Source organism: Protopterus annectens, chromosome 11.part0 (genome assembly GCF_019279795.1).
Source record: "Protopterus annectens isolate FY-2018-M chromosome 11.part0, PAN1.0, whole genome shotgun sequence".
Classification (NCBI taxonomy): Eukaryota; Metazoa; Chordata; order Ceratodontiformes; family Protopteridae; genus Protopterus; species Protopterus annectens.
In genome coordinates, this window is record NC_056745.1 from 192,840,880 (window position 1) to 192,860,879 (window position 20,000).

Sequence of the window (20,000 nt, forward strand, 5' to 3'; positions counted from 1 at the left end):
ATATATATATATATATACACACACACACACACACATATATATATATATATATATATATATAGATATATTTTATATATATATATATATATATATATATATATATATATATATATATATATATATCCATATATCCACAAAAAACGATAAAATCCCTCAGAAAATATAAAATAACCACCAAAAGGAAGCAGCAATTCAATGAAGATAAAGGCTTTTTCCAGCAAATAATCCAAACGTCAATGCTGAGTTAGAACTTCTTTATTTCAAAGAACAAAACGTGAGCGCTTTCGCAGAGATACTCTCCGCTTCTTCAGACATTACAAAATCAAGCAGCCATCATCAGTTATATAGTAAACATCAAACAAGCAATGATTCAATTAACCAAATTAGTTACAATCTTAAAATTACTACTTTGTAGTACTGTTGAAACAGCCTGCTTCTATAAAAACCTAAAGAACACATTAGATACCAAAGTATCCTATATGGCACTTAGCAAAAAGTGCACCAACTAAAACAAAAACATAAACATTACGAAGATACATAACTTTAAAATAAATATATATAAAACCCTTAAAATATGAATCTTGAGCCCATCTACCGGAGGGCTCTGGCTTTAAGAACCGGCTTAACAGTAACACTTTCATTTAGACCCTCCTGTGTGCTGCCAGTCTAAAGATCCATTTTAACTCAGCCTGTTCTGTTAGATTAACAATATCACCCAGCCTAATGTTAGGATATTGTACATGCAATACTTGATAATAAAATATATGGTCAGATCCTTCTAAAAGTGTATGCTTAGCTAGCGCACTACAATCTTGCTTCCTTTCCAAACAATATACATGGTCTCTAATCCTCTCTCTTAATGATCTGTTGATCTTACCAACATAGTATTTAAAACATTTGCCACAGTGTGCAACATACAAAATATTGCGCGTGTTGCAAGTACTGTGATTCCTCAATTCCCATAGATATCCTGTATCCGGGTTCTTAAAGAAACGGGATTCATCTATAAATATACATTGCAGACAACTACCACATTTCCTTGTGCCAAATAGCATAAAATTTTCCACTGATGATGGACAAGCACCTATATTCCTATAGCAAAGATATTGCTTTAAACATTTCATATTTTTATAAGTAAACAATGGTTTGTCTCCCACTAAGTTTCTTGTTTTTTCATCAACCAATAAAATATTCCAGCTAGCCACTATTGCTTGTTTAATCTTATCTGTGTTGCCACCGAATGGTAGCAACACTGATAAAGATCTATTAGAGCCAGCGGCTGGAACAGTTTCTATCTTTTTCTCTGTGAAATAAGGTTTGGCTCTAGTGCCCCTCATCCCTGATACTTCAGCGTATCTCTCAACTATAAGTTTTTCCTCATAGCCTCTGGACAAAAAATCTGATTTTGGCCTATCCAACTCATCCTGTAATCTCACTTCCTCAAAGCACAATCGTGATGCTCTGATTGCCTGCCCTTTCACAATATTCCCAAATATGGATGGATTGCGCATGCTATTCCTATGTAAAAAAGAAGCTCTATAACAAGCCTTCCTATAAACAGTGGTTTTAAACTCATAACCCTCTTTATACACAGATACATCCAAGAAATCAATGCTTTTCCAAGAATGTGTTACAGTAAATCTAAGAAATGAACTACTGCTATTCAAGTTCATATGAAAGGACATGAGACTATCCACAGTGCCATGCCAAATGAAAAAACGGTCATCCACAAAACGCCTATAAAACAGAATTTGGCCATTGCCTAGCAAATGGTTCCTTTCCCATGCCACCATGACTAAATTCGCATAGGCGTTGGCACAGCTAGTGCCCATCACTATCCCTTTCTTCTGTAAACAGCAACCTTCATCGAAGAAAAACACATTGTTCTCCAAAACTGTTTCAAGTAATAGAGTAATAAAGTCTGCTTTAACAACGTCAACTAAACCACTGTCCAATAACAGTTCCCTAACCATCTTAACTCCATTTTCATTAGGGATGCAAGTAAACAATGATTCTACATCCATTGTGACTAACAGATCTTGTATTGAGTCAACATTCCTAGCAAAATCATATAGATCTGATAAAAACTGTTCAGTGTCCCTTAATAAATAGGTATACCTCTGAAGTACTTGCTTTAATTCAAAATCTAAATAAATAGACATTGGCTCAGTGAGCCAACCTGCTCCAGCTACAATGGGCCTAAAAGCAGGTTGCAAAGGATTCTTATGTATTTTGGGAAGCCCATACATTCTAGGTATTACTGGATGCTCAACCAAGAAATAATTACATAACTCATCATTCAACAGACCCATACCTTTACATTCATGAAACATTATATGCAGACTTATATGAATATCTTGCACTAAGTCAGGAGAGACCCTGTTATAAGCATCAGTATTCAACATTTTTGTCATGGTCTCTTTATAATACACACTATCCATGACAACAATCGGGCCTCCTTTGTCAGCAGGTCGTATAGCAATGTTCATATTCTGTTTCAAATCATGCAGTGCTGACATTCCTTCCGTTGTTAAATTACTGACATTAGTTCTTTGGAAGGTCTCAAAGCCTCCATACAAGTCATTTTCCACTGCTTTGACAAATAAATCAACATTTGCTGGAAGATGAGGCATAAAAGAACTTCTTCGTTTAAACGAATGAAATTCATTTGAGGAAACATCCCCAAACATTAACTTCAATGCCAAGTTTCGTGCAAAGACCTTAACAGCTAAAATTGCATCACTTATATCAATATTAGCTGAAGGAATAAAACTAGTCCCTTTGTTCAACAAGTTAATCTCATGTCTTGATAACCTATACTTAGAAATATTCCATATATTTGCTATAGGAATATAGGTGCTTGTCCATCATCAGTGGAAAATTTTGTGCCATTTGGCACAAGGAAATGTGGTAGTTGTCGGCAATGTATATTTATAGATGAATCCCGTTTCTTTAAGAACCCGGATACAGGATATCTATGGAAATTGAGGAATCACAGTACTTGCAACAAGCGCAATATTGTGTATGTTGCACACTGTGGCAAATGTTTTAAATACTATGTTGGTAAGACCAACAGATCATTAAGAGAGAGGATTAGAGACCATGTATATTGTTTGGAAAGGAAGCAAGATTGTAGTGCGCTAGCTAAGCATACACTTTTAGAAGGATCTGACCATATATTTTATTATCAAGTATTGCATGTACAATATCCTAACATTAGGCTGGGTGATATTGTTAATCTAACAGAACAGGCTGAGTTAAAATGGATCTTTAGACTGGCAGCACACAGGGGGAGGGGTCTAAATGAAAGTGTTACTATTAAGCCGGTTCTTGAAGCCAGAGCCGTCCGGTAGATGGGCTCAAGATTCATATTTTAAGGGTTTTATATATATTTATTTTAAAGTTATGTATCTTCATAATTTTTATGTTTTTGTTTTAGTTGGCGCACTTTTTGCTAAGTGCCATATAGGATACTTTGGTATCTAATGTGTTCTTTAGGTTTTTATAGAAGCAGGCTGTTTCAACAGTACTACAAAGTAGTACTTTTAAGATTGTAGCTAATTTGGTTAATTGAATCATTGCTTGATTGATGTTTGCTATATAACTGATGATGGCTGCTTGATTTTGTAATGTCTGAAGAAGCGGAGAGTATCTCTGCGAAAGCGCTCACGTTTTGTTCTTTGAAATAAAGACGTTCTAACTCAGCACTGACGTTTGGATTATTAACTGGAAAAAGCCTTTATCTTGATTGAATTGTTGCTTCCTTTTGGTGGTTATTTTATATATATATATATATATATATATATATATATATATATATATCTACATATATATATATATATATATATCTACATATATATATATATATATATATATATATATATATATATATATATATATATATATATATATATATATATATATATATATATCTACATATATATATATATATATATATATATATATATATATATCTACATATATAAAAACATATCTAAATATATTCGTATCACATACATTGTACATACGCTTTCAACTTTTTGGTTTAAAAGTGCGTTTGCACTTGTTTCCCGCCTTTCGTGTAACTAGTCTAGTCCAGGACTGTTTGTAAGCTTCTGAGTGGTGCCAAAAAGTCTGCTCTTTAATTTTTCCCTTATATCTGCTAGTTCTCTCCTCTCCTGCACTTTTACTAGCTTATTAGTCTAGCACTTTGCCAGGCTTCTTGTAGCAATTATTGTAGCACACAAAAGTACTACCAGCACTAAACGTTCTACAAGGACACAGCTCCAGTACTTATTATTAATGCCCATCCCTCCAGACATGTCTAAAGGTCAGTTCCCTGTGCTTTCTCCTATTAACCTGGTGAACTTGGGCATCCTGAGGCAATGTAGCAACTGCCACTTATACAATGACAACCCTCGTCTCTTACCTCCCAACACGCAGACTTGCAAGAGATGAACTTATATTTCCAAATAGGAAGCCACGCACTCTCCTACCAAGACCGGAATCACTGGTTAAGAGGAGGTCGTCAACACTTGCACCACACCACATGGAACACATAGCCCTCCAGAACACACACTGGCACTGCCTTCACATAACACAAACCACACACCTACCCCCATGGAGGCTCTCAATAAATATGTGGTCTTTCCAGCTGTTGGAAGGGTCTTGTGAGGTACATCCCAAATAGGGCATTGTACTCTATGATGGGTCTGATGAGTGAGGAGTAGAAGGGCACTATAACCTCTTTATTTCTAGATGCAAACCCTTTAGTAATTAGATGGGCTACATAGAAGGATTTCCTAACTACTTTGGCAATATGATTGCCAAAGGAGAGATTACTATATACCTGGGTCCCCAGATCTCTTATTACCTCTTCTGTATGAAGGGGGCTGCCACCTATGTGGTAATTCATGGGTGTCTGTTTTTTCCCCAAACGGGATGACTATGCATTTTTTGGCATTTAGCTTGAGACCATGACTTTGACACCAGGTGTTCATCTCAGTAAAGCCCTTTTGGAGGATGGCCGTGTCAGCCAGAGAGTCAATTATGGCACCCAGTTTGCAGTCATCGGCGAACTTGGTTAGCCATAGTCCTGCTGTGTTTGTCTGTACTTCTGAGAAGTATATGCTGAACAGTAGGGGTCCCAGGACCAAGCCTTGTGGGACACCACTTGTGACTGGTTTAGAGTCAGACCTGGAGCCCGCTATTCTTTCCGTGTGAGCTCTGTCTGTAAGCCAGTTGGCAACCCATCTCATGACGTAGGGGTTTATATTCAGGCTGGTGAGTTTTTCTATAATTCCCAAGTGGGGAATGGTGTCAAAAGCCTTGGTGAGGTCAAGGTAGGCTGTGTGAACTACCTTCCCCTCATCTATGGCCTTGTTGACTGTCTCAAAGAAGTCAACCAGGTTTAGTAGGCATGATCTGCCCTTAACAAAGCCGAACTGGGTCGGGTCAAGTGTTTGGAGGTCCCCAATGTCTTTATTAATGAGTTCCATGATGATACGCTCCATAGCCTTACAGACCAGGCTAGTCAGACTTATGGGGAGATAGTTACCTGGGTCAGTTGTGGCCCCTCCTTTGTGGAGCGGAATAACCGTTGTTGTTCGCCATTCTATGGGCACGCAGCCTGTGGAGAGGCTGAGGTTCAACAGTGTGTTTAGGTGGGGGATTAGTTCGTACTGTAGTTCGTGCAAGACACAGCTTGGGACACCATCTGGCCCCACTGACGCTGTGCTTTTGAAAGGGCTGTTTTCACCTGTGCATCTGTGATTTCCAGGACACTTTACTTTTCCGGTATTGTTGCGGGCCCTTTTGAGAGTGAGAGGGGGGTGAAGTTTGCACCGAATCTTTCTGCCAGGATGTTGGCAATATCAGTGGGTTCAGTATATTTTGTGCTATTTTGCACTAGCTCAGAACATATCTGCGAGTTGCCACTTAGATTCTTGACATAGCTAAAGAAGGCTTTGTGGTTATTTTTCGAATCCTTGGCTATTTTTCTTTGGCCTTGGAGGATTTTATGAGGGACCTTAGTTTCTTACTGATACTGATCAGGGATGTCTTTCCTTCTTGGGATTTGCTTTTTTTCTGAACTAGTTTTCTCCTTCTATTGTACAGCCTGTTTATGGCAGGGGTCCACCAGACTGGTTTCCTTCTCTTAGGGGAGTGAGTCTTGGTTTTACTAGGGATGGCACGATCCATGCATCCTTGTAGGTGCTCACAGAGTGCATTTGTAAAGGTTCCTACATCTTGGACTCTGTTATCCTTTAGCGTGGGGGCTGTGAAACTTACCACCTTTGTCTTAAGTAAGGTGAAGTTTGCTATAAAAAAGTTTTTCACTGTGGTTTCCTTGGTTGGAGGTGGTGGTGTGGTGTGGACATCCAGAGTGATTAGTTTATGGTCTGATCTAACCAGCAACGGGTTGACCTCCGGTGTGGAACACCTGTCGCCCATGTTGGTGATGACCAGGTCCAATATATTTTCACCCCTGGTAGGGGAGTTTACCAGCTGATCCAGGGCATTTGAGTTGATAAATTCCAGGAAGCGCTGGACCTGGGAGTTTGTACTTGAATAGTTTTCCCAGTTAACGGTAGGGTAATTGAAATTGCCCAATATCAGGGTGTTCGGTAGGACCTTCATGTTTTCCAGTGTCTCCAGAAAGGCGGAGTGGTGGTCTTGGGTCATGGAGGGTGATCTGTAGCAGGCCACAATTTGCATTGCAGATATGCCTGAGGTTAGTTGCACATGGATGATCTCGGAGGTATCATGCTGCACCACTTACCTGGAGGTGTACGTATCCTTGATGAATATGGATACACCCCCTCCTTTTGTGTTTCGGTCCATGTTCTGTGGCCGAAATGTGTGGTACGAGTTGTAGCCCGGTAGTGCTGGGGTGCTCTGTGGAGCCTTGAACCAGGTTTCAGTTACTGCACAGATGTTGACGTTCTCCATACTGAGGAGTGCTTCGAGCGCGTGCATTTTGAGATTTAAACTCCTGGCGTTGAGTAGCATAACCCTCATTTTTTAATTTGTGCTGTTTACAGAGGTGGGTTTGACTTTTGAGCCTTGCCTAAAAAAGGCACTATGGGGGCAGCAAGAGCCTTGGCCAGTATTCGAAAGCCTAGGGGTGACAGGTGCAAACAGTCTCTTGCGAAGCAACGAGGCTTGTCGAGCATGTCGTCCCAGGATGACAAACACTGGATCCCCTTTGAATTACACCAGAAGCTTAGCCAATTGTTGAAATTGATCATTTTTTCTTTATACTGCAGTATCATTCTTGGTGAGGGCAGGATGCTACTCAGGGTCAGGGTCATACCCGCCTGGGCTACATGATCAGAGAGCTCTTCCATGTCTCTTTTCATGTAGTCCAGGGAGGTACGTCTCAGGTCATTCACACCAACATGAACAATGACAGAGTCATATTTGTACTTGTTCTGGAGTGACCTGAGTGCTTGTGTTATGTGGCGGATTCTGGCTCCCGACCGGCAGCTAACAGTAACCTTCTCCTTGTCCAGCCTAGTGAGTGGGACATCAGTGTGCCTGACTATAGAGTCGCCTATTACTAGTGTGTTAGGTATGTTATTTCGCTGTAAGGGCTGTGATTGTGCGGCACACTGATTTTGTGTTTTATGTGTTGTCTGGTTTGTGATGGAAGGTGCAGGTTTTCTGTGATGCTTTTGTAGATTTTTATTTAGAGCCTCCGAGTATGATTTTGTGTATTTATGTATATTTTTTTTACCAGTGCTGGTTTAGTATGTCTATGTGAGGCTGTAGGTGTGGTGCAAGTGTTAACCTTCTCCTCATGACTGCCTGTTCCAGTCTTGGGTGGAGAGAGCTTAGCCTCCAATTTAGCTATATAATTGCATCTCCGCATATGTTAATATTTTGTGGTAGGAGGAGAGGGCTGTCTGTGTACATGAGGCAGTTGTAACACTGCCTCAGGATACCAAGGTTCACCAGCTGGACTGAAGAGTATACCTGAAATTGCCCTTTGGTCATGCCTGAACAGTAGGGTGAGCTGCTAGTGAATAGGTTCATAACCCAGAGACTGCCCATACTATGGAATAGACTTCCTATACCTGTCAAACAGAGCACCTCACTGGACCTTTTCAAGAGGAATCTTGATGAGTGGATGGGAAATAGAAAATTCACCCCAGGGATCACTCCAGTGGTTCTACTTGACAGAGGCACTGGGAACTAAAGTCGGGTGTGGCAGGATGTCAGGGTACTCCTATGGACTAGGTTAGTAAAGGCTCCAGGGCCATTAGTCTAGTACACACCTATGAACATACCACTCACACACTCACTCGCACACTCACTCGCACACTCACTCGCACACTCACTCGCACACTCACTCGCACACTCACTCGCACACTCACTCGCACACACTCACTCACACACTCACTCACACACTCACTCACACACTCACTCACTCACACACACACTCACTCACACACTCACTCACACACTCACTCACACACTCACACACTCACACACTCACTCACACACTCACACACACTCACTCACACACTCACACTCACTCACACACACTCACTCACACACACACTCACACACACACTCACTCACACACACACTCACTCACACACACACTCACTCACTCACACACTCACTCACTCACACACTCACTCACTCACACACTCACTCACACACTCACTCACTCACACACACTCACTCACACACTCACTCACACACTCACTCACACACTCACTCACACACTCACTCACACACTCACTCACACACTCACTCACACACTCACTCACACACTCACTCACACACTCACTCACACACTCACTCACACACTCTACACATGCATGCAATGAAAAAGCAAACCCTTACATGATCTAAAATGACTAAAGTACAAAACAATGGAACAAAAAAAATACCCTTGTCCCCCTGTACCTCACAAACCCCCCAATTAAATATACCAACTCTGAGACTGCACTATAGCAGTGTAAGGGCAAATTCCCAGTCCCTGCTGTCCCCTCAATGTCACAGATAAAACAGTTGCCACCAGATGGATATATATATACACACAGAAACATATAAATACACAAACATATTTGCTTACATATATATACATATACACATATATACATTTACTTATTTTACTTTGACATTTGTTGACTGAGTTAGTCTGACTGGGCAGAAGCCTTTTTTCAGCAGAGACCTGGGGAGAAAAGCTCCAGCAATATTAGTTACATTGTTACAACTAGTGCATAAATTAACATAGGCAGAAACAATACAGTTAATTACAATCTGTTTTGAAGAAGAGAAAAAAAAATACAAAATACATTACAGACAGTAAGAAGTATGACATGGTTTTGAGGCAAAAACTTTAAACTGTTGGTGCTAAGTTCATATTTTAGTTTTAGTGTCCTAGTTCATATTTTTCAGTGAGTTTTAGTGCCCCATACAAAGAGATGGATAAGGAAAAAATGAAAGGATGAAAAATAGCAGTAGATGAGTAGTGACAGAGTTTTGTGTGTAAATTATGTGACAATGTAGAGAAGGTAGTTAGTTAGTAGCAGTTGTGAGTGGAATGGGTGGAGGAGGAGTATTTTAAGGTGAGAGTCAGGGCAAATGCAAGTCCTAATGTTTAGCTCATTACAGTTCTAAGGATTTTTTGAAGTAGTTAGCATTAGGTATAGTTCTTAGGGACACAGGCAGTTTGTTCCATGAATTAGCAATTGAGTAGTTAGTAGGTGTGTATATATATATGTATATATATATATATATATATATATATATACATACACACACACACACACACACACACACACACACACACACACATACACATACATGAAAGCATTAAGTACTTTACCTTCAGAAAAATCCATTGATCCAGCGAACACAAGTGCTGCGAACTCCCCGACACTAAAGCCAGCAGTAGCCACACAGTTCATTATCACCTGAATAATAAAAAGAAAACGTGTCTGAGAAATAAATTTTGCTGCTTTATTCCTCTTAAGTAAAACTAGTTAAAATAAAAAAAACTTCAACTTGAAACTAGCTATTTTCAGGAATGTATCAAGGAATGTATTGTTCCAAAAGGCTTAAGGCATCATCTGTATCCTTCAGGCCTCATAGCCGATTCTTTATTCCATCTTGAAATGAACTCTTTATTTGATGAGCAACGGCTCGCGTTAATGGAACTAATGCTTAAACATTATGCTATCCAGAGAGCTAGTTTATCTAAGGAAGTAGCTGAAATTAAGTCTACCATCACTTCACATGCTGACTTCCTTAGACAGAAGTATGATTACGAGAGAAGTTTTGTTAGCATTGACCAGCTACTGGATAGACTTAGAGCTAACAAAACTACGAAAATGAATAGAGACCGTATAGCATACAACAGTCTAGTGTATCCTAAACCTTCTATGACCCAAGTTGGTGTAGCAACATTTAGTAGCAATGGTTTTAATGCTTTAAGTAACGACTCTAACTATACTAGCAACAATTCTAATACTTCTAATCCTACTACACCAGCTACGGGCTCTAGTCCTGCACCTGAACAGGGTCAAGTTAGATGGAGTGATCAGCTCCGTACTAACAATAAGAACATGAGTAATTATCAACCAGTTAATTCCATTAACAACAACCAAGCAACTAACTCTAACTTTCACAATGGCAACCATTCTGGTGCTATCCCTAAGAAATTTAACAATGGCCAACAACAAAAAAACAAGCGGCGTACGAGCAACAGACGCAGGAGATAACACTTGGTTCGCAACAAGGTGTTGCCATTGTGAAAAATAAAACATGTGATTTCCATATCTTTAACTATTCTTGTATTGAAATTGATCCAGTTTTAGTGGAACTTCTGGCGAAGGGGAACACCTTCGTGCCCAGTCGACAGTTGGACATTGTTCAAACAGTAAAGGATTTGAAACTTTTTGTGAGAAAATTGAACTTGAACATTTTGTTCGGTAATTTTGACAATACAAACCATTCTTTCAGAGTGGCTAGCGAGTATAATCCTCCTTTACATCCTGTTTTGAACCTGTTTGAAACTGTTACTGAGTTGGATTTGAGATATTTTGTAAACAACCATAATAGACTGTTCTATAATTGTCCGTATACAACAAATATTACACATGATGAAACTATTACTAAATATTTTTAAATCACTTAACGTGAGAGCTATTAAACCAGACAAAGGTGGGGGTTTGGCTATCTTTGACTTGTCAGACTACGTAAATAGAGTACATGCTGTATTAGACAACGACGCTTATGACAAAGTCACTATAAACAAAGTCAATGTAGCTTATAACCGAATAAAAGGTAACATTAGTGACTTGTTTATAGAGGGTTATAATGATGTCAATTTGTACAACTATATGACTATAATTTGGGCAAAAATTCCTGTCATGTTTGCAGTTCCTAAAATCCACAAGAATGTGTTTAATCCACCTTTCAGACCATTAATTGATGTCCATAATTCGATCACATATTCTTGTGCTAAAGTCGTTGATAATATATTAAAAAAGTATTTGACAACTGAGCCACAAGTATGTAAAGACCCGTGGGCGTTTTTAAAAAACATTAATGTTTTTCCTTATGATAAAGACACCAACTTCCTTACTACTGACATAATAGACCTCTATACGTCAATTCCACATTTAGATGGTATAGAATGGGTCAATTTATTCCTTATTAGTAAAGGAGTTTCCAGTCAAGAAATCTATTTAGTGACAACTCTTTTAGACATCATTCTTACTAATAACTATTTTTCTTTCCAAAATGAATTATTTTTGCAGAAGTGCGGTGTAGCAATGGGCTCCCCTTGCGGTGCAAGCTTTGCTAACACCGTTATGGTGTATTGGGAAAAACATCATGCTTTCAACAATGCCGAACAGATGTCCAACATTATGTACTACACACTTTTTCTCGACGACATATTTATTATGTTTCGTGGTAACCTCGAATCAGCGAGTAATTTTTTAAATTACCTCAATAGTTCAACTAGTTTTCTCAAATTTACATTTAATTTTCAGGTATTTAGCATTGACTATTTAGATGTCAATTTAGTTAAAGATGTTGTCAACAATAGATACACTTCGAAAATATTCAGAAAAAATACATATTGTAACTCATTCTTACACTTTACAAGTTCACATCCTTTAACTCAAAAACGGGCTATAATCAAGGGCCAAATGATTAGAGCTGCCCGGATGGTATCCCTTGACAGTGACTTTGTGGAAGAGTGCAAGGTTCTAGAAAAAATGTTCCAACAAAGAGGATACCCTTTAGATCTGATTGAAACATTATATAGGGAAGTCCAATTGAAAAGAGAAAATGGAACAATTACCCCGATTTTGTGTGGAAGTCAATATTTGGGCGAAACGAATTCACTTAACTCTAGTGCTCTCATCGAAAACTTATTAGACCTGGAACATAACAAGCCAGCAAGTAACAGCAGAATTACGAGATTTGAATGTAGCTTTATTGCTACATTTAGCACTGACAGTACTTTTATTAGATCTATTTTGTATAAAAACTGGGAACTTCTCAAATATGACAAAACTCTATTTAGTAAATTTAGTAATGTCCCTAAAATTATTTTTAGGAGAGGAAAGAACTTAAAGAGTATTCTTGAGACACACAAACAAAAAGACCCTTATAGAAAAGTGGGTATGTTTTCTTGTGATTGTTGCAATATGTGTAAATTTATGACTACAGGTGCTATATTTATTATCAATGACATAAAATATCAAACAAAGTACAAGTTGAATTGTAATTCTAAACTGGTTGTATATGTAGCTACATGCTCACTATGTAAAGCATTCTACATAGGTAAAACGGAGCGTCGGCTCCGAGACCGGATTTATGAACATAATTATGCTTTAGCCACTAATAAAACAGACAATGCACTGGTTAAACATAGTATGTCACATGTAGGTCACACATTCAAATTCAGGGCAATAGACTAAATACAGTACAACATACGAGGGGGCCCTTTAAACTTATTACTTGAAGAATGTGAATTGTCATGGCAAATAAGACCTAACGCCTTCGTTGATCCTGGTTTAAATGAGTACTGTAATAAAGCCTGTCTTCTCAAACTTATAAGTTTGAACAGATAAGGTTTTCAGTTATATATAAACATACTTTCTTTACTATTTAGTTTGATACACAACAAAATAAATTTTACTCCAATTAGCCTTCTACATTACTACTGGTTGGTGCCTTAAATAAGGTCCACGTTTTTTAAAATGTTTTAAAAATGTTCAAAGATGTTTGGTAAAAGACGTTTAGAAAAGGTGAAGTACACTTTTATTAAGTTTTATTTACATAGGTGGGTGATACAAATAAAATAAGTTGCATTTAAATTTTAACAATATAGGAACAAAACAGTTTTTATGCAACCTAGTATTTTAAGTGACTTTCAATAAGCTTTATTTCAGCACTATTTTGTGATGTATTGATACGACTCTTATGCTGATCATGTGATCAGTGTTGCTATATTTTCATTCATTTGTAAAGTATCTGAAGAAGTTACCTCATAGTAGCTGACGAAAAGCTCTTCAAAAAACGGTAGTTTTACTTCAGTGTTTAGAGTTATTCCCTAGAGCAGGGGTGTCCAATCTTTTGGCTTGCTGGGGCCGCATTGAGAGAACAATTTTTTTTACAAATAAACAGATATTCACTACAGCACTAGCATTTCTCACTGGGAAAACCACTCCAGCAGTCCAGCTACGTAAAATGGCAACATTAGCAGCCCTACAACACTATAATCCAGAAAAATAAGCCAACAAATTTGCAATAAAGTAAAGAATTCACATTGCTAACTTAATAAAACAATTCTAAATAAGCTACAAGAGGGTCTCACCCAAACAAATGACTGGTGCCAGATACATGGCCTCAAGCTAAATGCTAAAAATGCATCATCATCCCCTTTGGGGAGAATGATGTCCCCACAAATTATCACATTAATAACAATATTGTAAGCTTGGGCACCGAGGTTGATAGAAACCTGACTTTTGACCACCATGTCTCCGTTGTACGGAAAGCTTTTTACATGGCCCATCTCATTAGTAAGGGTATCTCATCCAGGGGCAAGGTGGTCATAACATCCCTGTAGTCTTCCTTTATAAGAGCCATTACTGAGTGCAAAGCCTCTTTTGGCATGTGCCTCAGCAAAACACCGTGCCAAAAGAAAAACTACAACCATTTCTGACAAAAAAGTCAAAGTACTAAGTTCACTTAGTTATCCAAACAGACTAAAAAGCTTCTTGCTTTCCTCTGTCTCTCATTAGCCCCTATAAATTTCATCACTGGCTTGCTTTCCAGGCTAAGAAAGATCCTGCCTTAACAGACTTCCTCCACCTCAGAAATACTGGTTATACTTAAAACGCTAACTACAAAGACTACAGCCTTCACTGCAACATAAACAAGCCACTCTGTATGGACAGGTTCTTGATACAAAAACTTCAACTTCTATAAAAAGCTCCTCTCACTACCAGACAATGTAGTTCAACAACACTACAACTGGATGGAGAGCCATAAATGTACTCCTTGAGTAAGTAGCATAGCCTTCATCAAACCGGATGGAAAATCCACATACTAAACTTTCCTAGCTGGATGGCTAAGATCTAATATTGGTTACTGAAGTCTACTTGCCTAAGAAGAGGGGCCTGTTTAACTAAGAATTCCATTTGCAAAAATGTATTCAGTGTACATATTAAATCTGTCTTACACACACACACACAAGGAGCCTCTACTTCTAAAATAGGCAACCTCAATAATCACATGACACACACACTCACTGAATAAAATTGTCTGGAAGTAAAAATATCTGAAAAAAATCATATTAGAGATGGACTCATCCATTCAATTTCCCACCACCAAATGGACCATCAATAAACTGGCAAACAACTGCTCAGCAAAAAAAGTAAATCAGTAAGAAATCCATAAACTCTCTAAGATCATACTACATACTGGAGTAAACCTATAACTTCCCTCCAGTCTAAAGCCATTTGAGATTCAGACATTTTAATTTGTGCAGAAGTTATTCACAGAGTGACAGTTTACTGAGCTGTCACATTAGCACTCTATGCTTACGTCAGAACCAATGAAGCATACCTGACAATTCCAAAAGAATTAAAGTAGCTTAATAAGAAGGTTATTTGCAAGGTTATGTGGCAGTTTATATGGGAAATAAGCAAAGATATTTAAAAGGCTCTGTTTCTCATAATTATGCTGAAAAGTCTTCCAAGGTAAATACAACCTTCTGATTTAGTATGGAACCAAACCTGTCAACCTTAGAGCAAGAAATCTGGAGAAAGAAAAAAATAAAAGTGGGACACAGGCCCAAAAATAGTTAGGCATCACAGACACCATTGAAACAACAGTAGCTGCAAACATTATACATCACTTATAATCTTTCTATCCCATCATTGTCAGTTAAGCATTATATGGCTCATTCAATCCTGCCTTCTTTTGCAGCAAAGAAAACCATGCTTTGAAATGACAAATGCATTAAAAATAATAAATAAAACACATTGCATCAGCATCCTGCAACTTCCTACCTGCAAACAACCACAGAGCTTTCACTGAAACTAGGGCTGCTTATTTCTTAGGAATGGTATCTCTCCCTAATTAAGTCTAATGGGATACAATCTACCAGGACCTGTACTACCTGAAATAAATTAAATTATGGCCTGCAAATTGCAAGTGCACTTTGTTTAATTAAACTATATTTCTAAGCCCACTTACTGTATTTTTTCAGTAACATCCCAATATCCATTTCCAGGTCATTTTACAAGACACTGGCAGTGGTAGACTTGTCATCCTCCAGATCCCAAAAAACAAGAACACGAGTTCCCAGTTCACACCACACCACACTCACAGTTCTATTTGGATTTTAATCTTTAAGTGCGTTAAAATATCGTACACTTTTCGTCAAAGTCAAATACCTTAACTTCTTCAGAAACTCCAAAACAGCATCAATTAGCCACCTTTATAGTGCAGCCTTAATCAACATTCATTATCCAATTAGTGTCTTGAAACTAAATACATATACCAAAAACAACTAAAATATTTAACATTATTCTTAATACATTATAAAAGCTCATATCTCATATATTTAATAAAATATGTAATTAAAATAAATGTATGCATAAATTACCATAAATAAATTGTTTTTATAAAAAATATATATGTATATCTATATAAGAAGCATGTATCTATTTAATTAACATAAACTGAATATGAAATTCATTATGTGTACCTACGCATATACACTTTAGGCTACTAACTTTTCCCAAAACTTTTTAGGTTGCAGTTTACTACCACTCATTAGTATTCTCCTTAAGTTTTCCTTTTCTATATGTAATAAAATATAAAAAAATGTTTAGAAAATTTAAAAAAAAATTTTTTTTTAAAAAAAGGTTCCATAAAAAAACTAAAGTTTTATATTGTTAATATTACCTTTCTAAATTTTTTAACCTCAAAATACACATGATGGAACTCATTTCATTAATCCCTGGCACTTGGCAGGCATTCGTTCTAAGCTGCCATAACAGTTCTTTTCTCTCCAGTTTCAAAGACTCATGTCCTCCCCTTTTGTCATTTATTAACTGGTCAATGACTCTGAATTTAAATTCATGTCCAGTATACTCATTTGTATGCCTAGCCAATGCATTTTCCATCTTGTTCCTATTAATACTGTAAACATGTTCATATATTCTTTCACTAAGCTTTCTATCGGTTTTCCTGATATAGAAAGCTGGACAGCATTTACATGTTGCTAGGTATACTACTTGTTTGCTACTACAATTATATCTCCCATTGGTCCTATATTTCATATTGCCTATTTTAAAATTACAACCTTCATCAATATATTTACAAAAGTTACACATATTACATTTGTACATGCCTTCTTTATTAGTAAATGGTCGGCTGTAGCCTTCCAAAATTTCCTTCAAGTTATTCCCACGCCTATAAACTATTTCTGGTCTTTCTGGGAGCAGGTCTCTAAAATATTTATCACTAATTAGAAACTCCCAGTTTTTCGTAATAATGTTTGCTATATTACGGGAATCCATATTGAAAGTACATATGAACCCACTAGTGTTAGTTGATACTTTATTACTATTATTTAGCCCCGGACTTCTATGTTTTCCTTTATTCAAAATTGGGACATAATCACCTGTTGATCTTTTATACTGAACTTCCCTAATAATCTCTTGAATGAAGTATAGTGGGTACCCTCTTTGTGTGAAGAAATTAGACATTAGGGTACACTCATCTATAAACTCTTCATCTCTTGTCGTCATCCTGGCTGCCCTGACTAGCTGCCCCTTAACTACTGATTTTTTCTGATAAGTAGGATGGCAGCTAGTATAATGCAAATACATATTCGAATGTGTCTCTTTCCGATATATTTTAGAAATGAAAGCTTTATCAACATAGTCCTTCCTTAAATCAACGTCCAGGTATACTCTACTATCCTTACTATAACTAGACGTAAAACTCAGAAAGTTAGTACTATCATTAAACATTTTTAGTAAACTCTTTAATTTAGCTTCTGTTCCTTGAAATAGAATGAATATATAGTCTAGAAAACGTGTATAAAACAATAGGTTTTCTTTAAAATCCAAGTTACTAAATACAAATGACTTTTCCCAATATGCCATTACTAGGTTTGCCAAACCTGCTCCGCATGGAGAGCCCATTGCCACTCCAATTTTTTGATGGAAAATGTCATTATTGAACATTATGTAGTTATAGGAAAGAACTGTGTCTTCAACTAATTTAATTTCACTAGTGGGTGCATCCAAAATTCTTAACATATGCGAAACCCATTCAATTCCAATCACATGTGGGATGGATGAATAAAGGTCTCTTACATCAACTGTAACAAAAAAACTTTCAGCACAAAATTCCAAGTTGTTTATAGCTTGTAAAAAAGACCAAGAATCTTTCGAAATTTGGTTTTCATTTTGGATATATTTTTGTAGGATTTTATCCAGTACCTTAGCACAAGTATATGTGATACTATCTCTCCCATCCACCAGGGGTCTCATGGGTGGGTCATTTACATTTTTATGCACTTTTGGGATTCCAAAAAGGACTGGGGTCCTTGGTGCTAGTTGCTGTAAATATATATACAAATTTTTATCTATTCTTGTTTCAATGTACAACTCTTCTATAAAAGCCTTAACCTTCCTATAGGCCCCATTCATTTCATTCCTAGAGGCCTTCTCATAAGTATCACTATCCAGAATCTTTAACATCCTTGCATTATAGTCATCGATAGTCATTATGGCGATGCCCCCACCTTTATCCGGTTTCATAATACGGATTGGTGCCTGTCTTAGAAAACCCAAGGTTTCCTTCTCCTCCTTACTTATATTGTACTTGTGGCTATTAGTATAACCTGATGTAGTTCTAACTTTTTTTAAATTCCTTAAATCAACCTCATTGACTTTTTCAAAAAGTGATAAAAGTGGGTGTAAAGGGGGGTTATATACGCTGGAAACGTAAAAATCAGATTTATTATTCAAATTTTCCCCCATTAAGGCCAATAAATTAAGTTTCCTAGTGAAAATCTTAAGATCTATCAGGGTATTAGCCACATCAAACTGGACAGAGGGTACAAAAGTGTACCCTTTCGATAACAAGTTTATTATTTCTGGACAGATAAATATGTCAGTATAGTTGAAAACTTTAAAGTCTTGTCTTGAATTGAAAAGTACATTGCAAGGAAATTGGTCATCAAACGAGTTAACAATGTCCTCATTTTCTACCATTTTTTCTTCTTGTTCCTTGTTGTTCTGTTGTTCTGCATCACTGGTTTCGAGGCTTGAGCTCGAACATTTCTTTCATTGGAATCCCCCGTTTTATTATTTTGTACTGGGGTACTCGTAGTAGCAAAATCATTACCCTGTACCAATCTTTCATTCCGACTGGCATTACTAGGGCCATCCTGTTGTTTAGCCCCAGTATGTACATTGTTAATACTAGAGGATGCTACAGTCTCAGTCTCTCCCTCTGGGTTATAAACCCTATTGTTAGCAATTTGGTTACCGTTAGTAGTATTACCCCCAGGCATTACTCTTTGAGAGTTAGGTGGCCTAGGGTACGCTTTACCTTCCCCATAAACTTTACGGTCGCGTTTTATTTTCTTGATTTTAGTGACATTTAATTTTGCCAAGTATTCATCAATGCTAACAAAAATTCTATCATATTCAAAGCGGTACCTGGAGAAGCTGATGTCACTCTTTATTGAAGAATCTAGTTCCTCAATTTCAATCAGTAAATCATCCACCATAAACTGATAATGGGTACAAAATAAATCCAAAAGTTCTAATCCATGCTTGTCGAATAGCATGATCAAGGCTTTATGGAAAACAGAGCTGTCCACAAGCCCCGTGGGAAACTGCCATTGCCTAAGCCCTTTCGGTATTATTTTGAGGTTAATACATTCACGGAAATACTCTATTTCCAATTGTAGTTTTCGTACTTTAATTAACTTCTCATCGAACATGTTCAGTTTAGAAGCTAAATCCAGGCTTACCTCTTGTTCAGCTTCTACAATATTATCCGGATGCACACCAGTAAACGAAAAAGTCCTATGGACCCAAGTATCCAAAGTTACAGTTCTTCCAGATCCTCCAGATCCCTACAGGACCACACTCATCCCGCTAGCATTGTCTATTAAATATAAATATCCATGCACTACAAATGGCAAGAAGCGGTCTTAAAAAAATCTACTTTTGGCATGCCTAGTAACCAAGTATCAGTTTTTGAAACAAAGAAACATACTCTCCACAGTCCGTAAATCTCCGTCTTTAATAATCATCTACTGTTGCAGCCCTCTCAACACCAAACACACAAATACACAATAAAACCCACAACATTTAAAAAATGAAATTGTGCCCACCTGATTTGCCAGTATTGATGATCCACCAAAGCTACACTTATTGCTGTCCAATCTGCCACTGCTTAGAACCCACCAATGACAAAACAGTACT